General features: G+C 51.9%; 1 pseudogene; it reads right to left on the bottom strand.

The window, feature by feature from the left end:
* Positions 1 to 200: 200 nt before the first annotated feature.
* On the bottom strand, positions 201 to 877 carry LOC119281057 (annotated as a pseudogene).
* Between the last annotated feature and the right edge of the window lie 3,565 nt (positions 878 to 4,442).

Here is a 4,442-nt window from a genome sequence, read left to right as displayed (position 1 = left end):
TTTGCCAGTGTGGTAGCTGACATGCAGGCCCGGGCGGTCAGTTCCAGCGTCAATACGTATAAATATGAAGTTTAGCCTGATTTGCAACCGTTCACCTCAAACTTCATACTGACACTAAAAATTACCAAACTTGGTACCAATTCAACACCGCCGCCCAAAATGTGGTACTATCGTGCAATTATCTCAAAACTTCCAGAACCCTATAGCTGCGCCACGAGAGACAGGCTCCCGCGGCCGAAGCCGACCAGCCCAGTGGAGTTGTACCAGTCGCCCCCGTTGTCTCTGCCGTAGCCGAACGCGACAACTCCGGCAAAGGCGGCGGCCTGTACCTGGCCGGGGCCAGAGCCAAACGTGAGTGTCTCCGTGCCTAGGCCGCCAGCCAAGTGGGAGCTGTCGCGGTAGCCGCAGAGGGAGCTAGGGGTGCATCCACGGCTGCACATGGGCAGGCACGCATCACTGGAGCAGGTCAGAGGGGAGAAGCTGGACGAGGCGGTGGGGTCGTAGACGGGCATGTCATGCGGGAAGCAGACCTTGCACGGCCGACACTGCGTCCAGGTGAGGTCGCTGCCGGTGTCGAAGAGGGCAACGAACGGCACCGGCGGCATCCCGATGGCGAGCTCCATGAGGTACTCAGCTTGGCCCGACCGGAACCTTGGCCTGGCCGGAGCCTTGGCCCGGCCACCGAGCTGGAAAATGCCGTGGCCTCTCGGAGGCGGCTTCTGTGTGTGGCTCGGCGCATCAGCACTGCCTTGGTGAAGCCGTCCTTGGAGTCAATGTGGGTGAGCGTGAAGCGGTAGCCGGAGCCGGACGGTGGTGGCGCCGCTGAGCTGACTAGTGAGGCAAGCACGAGCAAGCTCAGAGCTTGTAAGTGGCCCATGAAACTGAGCATGTGGATGATCAGGAGCTCTGCGGTCCGGGCTTGAAAAGTCATGTTCAAACTTTCATGTCATTATGTAGGAGAGTTTTTGAGCAGCTAAATTTTTGCCATCTTCCTCTTTCAAGATTCTGCACCTTAATTATGACAATGTCAAGATCCACGAGGTAAGTAGTAGGGGAATGTTAACAATGTTTGGAATGGAAGGTGATGGGCACAATCATACCATCGTGATTTAGCATCTAGACGTACGTATATGAGCCCCCATTTCGCCCCCGCTAGGGCGGCTCGCGCAGAACCCTACCCCCACAGCCGCTGGGCTCCCAACCCCTCCCTCCCCTCCCCTCCGCCGCCGTTGGAGTTGGCCACGGGAAAAGCCCCAGGCGGCTGACGGTGGCAGCAGAGGCTCCCTTCCCTCTCACATTCCTTTAGGTGAGGCGGGTCACCCGAGGCGCAGGGGCCCTCCTCCCCGATCTGAGCCATCATCGCGGCGGCGCGGCCGATCTGAGGCGGCCGCCGACGGAGCCTTGGCGGCATGGTGATGGGAGGAGACGGCGGAACGGCAGGCTTCATGGAAGATCTGGTGGTGCTGTCTGCTTGGTGGGCGTGCTTGTCATGGCGGCATAGGTCGCAGTGGCCGGAGGCTTGGCCGGTCGGCGGCGACGGAACATGGCCGGTGGCAGCGGCGATGTTCTGTCTGGATCCCGGGGCGGCGGCCCTGGAGGGTGGCGGCTGGTGAAGCTAGGGCTTCCCGCGGCGGCATGGCGTGGTGTCTCTGTCCAAGGTGGAACTCTGACGGCGATCTGCTATGGATTGGTTCGGATCAGAGATGGTGACGAGCGCGCGGGATCCATCTCGGCGACTCTCGCGGCTTGGCGAGGAGGGGTGGGAGCCCTCCTCCTAGGCTCCAGTGGTGGCACACTCAGGCTGTGGCCGGTGCACCAGGGCTCCTACGGTGGCACTGTTGTGCGGTTGGTCGCCAGATCTAGGTGGCTGGATCTGGGGCTTTGAAGGCGGTCGAGACGGTGCACATGTTGTCGGGTGGATTTCTTGGGACGGATCCGGGTGAAAACCTGGTTTTCGGTCGATGGCCGGAGCTGGTGATGACGATGCCCTTATCATCGTTTCCTTCATGAAGGCGTCATCGAGGTGAAGTTCCCAACTCCACTCAATACCTCCGGGGGAAACCCTAGATCAGCTGATCGGATGTTCACTACTAGGGAAAACCCTAGTAGTATCACGGGTTTTGAGGCTAGCAGCAGCGCGGGTTGCCGCGCTACTAATAAGGCGCTAGCTAACTTATAGTAGTAGCGCGGTCCGCACCCGCGCTACTACTGTTGACGATATCAGCAGCGCTTTTGCAGAACGCGCTACTATTAGTTAGCTGTAGCGATTTCATTGTCCCTCGCTACTGCTATATCTTTCATCATTTCCCCCCTTTCCCTTTTTCGGTTTCAATAAACTGCAATTTTCAGATACTAAGTACTACTAGATATCAAATTCATAAACCATTATAAGTACTAGGTAGTACTCCCTACATTCCAAATTACTCGTCGTGGTTTTAGTTCAAACCACGACGAGTAATTTGGAACGAAGGGAGTACTAGATAATAATTTCATGCATAGTCAACATGCATCCTCAAGCAATACAAGGTCATATCGACGACGATCATCATATGTAGTTCTAGATGATATCGACGACGATCATCATATGTAGTTCTAGATGATATCGACGACGATCATCATATGTAGTTCTAGATGATATAGCCACACACACATATGTAGTTCTAGATGATATCGAAGACAACCATCATCCTGAAGCCTGGGCGGTTGGTGTTCCTGATAGTAATTAGGATGGCTTGTCCACCACGAAGATTCTTTTCATCGAGGAATTTCTTCCACCCAACCGAGTTTAAGTGTGTGCGACCGTCCGTGTCCACGCGGTAAGTACAGGTTGTGACGGAGCCCCTTGCAGTAAGGCGTAGTCCAGCTGAGCCTTCTTCATCAGGCTCGATACCATAACTCACAGATAGGCTCTTTGCCAATTTCTGAATAAGAAAAACATATCAATTAATAAATAGACTCGCACATACTCTTGCAAATAAGTATATATGAATTATCTACACTATTAATAGTTCCTTTGATTCGACACTAATAAGCATGTGATCGAACTCTACACTAAAACATATCATCGACTAGATTCCACACAACATACCATATCATTGGACTCTACACTATGTATTTCATCGGATAATTGGCATTTGTAAGTATAACATACCATATCATGTCGATCAACCATGGTACTTGTCAGGCAGGTCACGAATGGCACCCCGACAAAGTCAGCACGTGGCGGAATTATGTCCCACAGGTTGGACACCTCCTCCTCGCTCAGCCTCATTCTTTGAGCTACGATGGCTTCATGAAGTGGGTCCTCATCATCTTCATCGAGTGGGTCCTCATTATCTTCATCATCTTCATCATCTTCGTCATCTTCATCGTCTTCCACCAGGTTGAGATAAATGACAGCCAGCTTGGGTCTTTCTGCTCTGAAGGAGAAGCTGATCAACTCACCACCAGTAAGACGCATGCGGGCGAGGAAACGGGCCCATCCATCTCCTCCAATCTGCGACATATTGCGTCCTTTCTCGACCTCCATAGTGTACGGCCCCCCAGGAGCCTCAAATGTCACAGTGTCTCCTGTCAGCTTGTTGAATTTCAACCTCACATTGCATGGGACGATCTGTGTAAAATAAGCAAAATGACACAATGCAGTAATGCCAACACTAAAAATAAAATAGTTGTTACATTTCATCTAATTTCTTACCGCCACATGATGAAAACTCCGCTGGAAGTAGATGACGAACAGCTTACCAGTTGCAAGGCTGTTGGCGCACCTTGACTTGCACAGTCGATATAGTGGTGGTGGTGGTGGCACCATTTTTCCTAAAGCAATATGAGCAATGGATTAACGATCCACTTCACAGGAAAGAAAAACAGTTGCATGTGATATTTTTGGTTCTTCCGCGAGAAGCAATTTGATGGACAATTATAATCCTAAGATCTAGTAACATATTAGATGACAAGGTACCACCAACATTTTGCCAAAAAATAACTTATTACAAAAAACAAAAGCATCTGCCTATCCATGTACAGAAAAAATAACAATAAAATGGTGCATACTAAATCAACTAAATCAACTAGCCTACTAAATCAACTAAATCAAAATGTTCTAAATCAACTAAATCAACTAGCCTACTAAATCAACTAAATCATATCAACTAAATCAAAATGTTACATATGAACTAGCCTACTAAATCAAAATGTAGTAGGGAGGAGGGAGAAGGAGGGGCGACTCGAGGAGGAAGAAGAGAGTAGGACGGAGGAGGAAGGCGGAGCGAGGAGGGGCCGGCCGGCGACAAGTGGAGGGAGGACGGAGGAGGAAGGCGGAGCGAGGAGGGGCCGGCCAGCGGCGAGTGGAGGGAGAACGGAGGAGGAGGCCGGTACCGAGACCAGCAAGGAGGAGGAGGTGACGGCAGCGCGGAGGGAGGAGAGGCGACGCGGGAGGACCG

Source organism: Triticum dicoccoides, chromosome 3B (genome assembly GCF_002162155.2).
Source record: "Triticum dicoccoides isolate Atlit2015 ecotype Zavitan chromosome 3B, WEW_v2.0, whole genome shotgun sequence".
Classification (NCBI taxonomy): domain Eukaryota; kingdom Viridiplantae; phylum Streptophyta; class Magnoliopsida; order Poales; family Poaceae; genus Triticum; species Triticum dicoccoides.
This window is presented reverse-complemented; position numbering and strand designations above follow the sequence as displayed.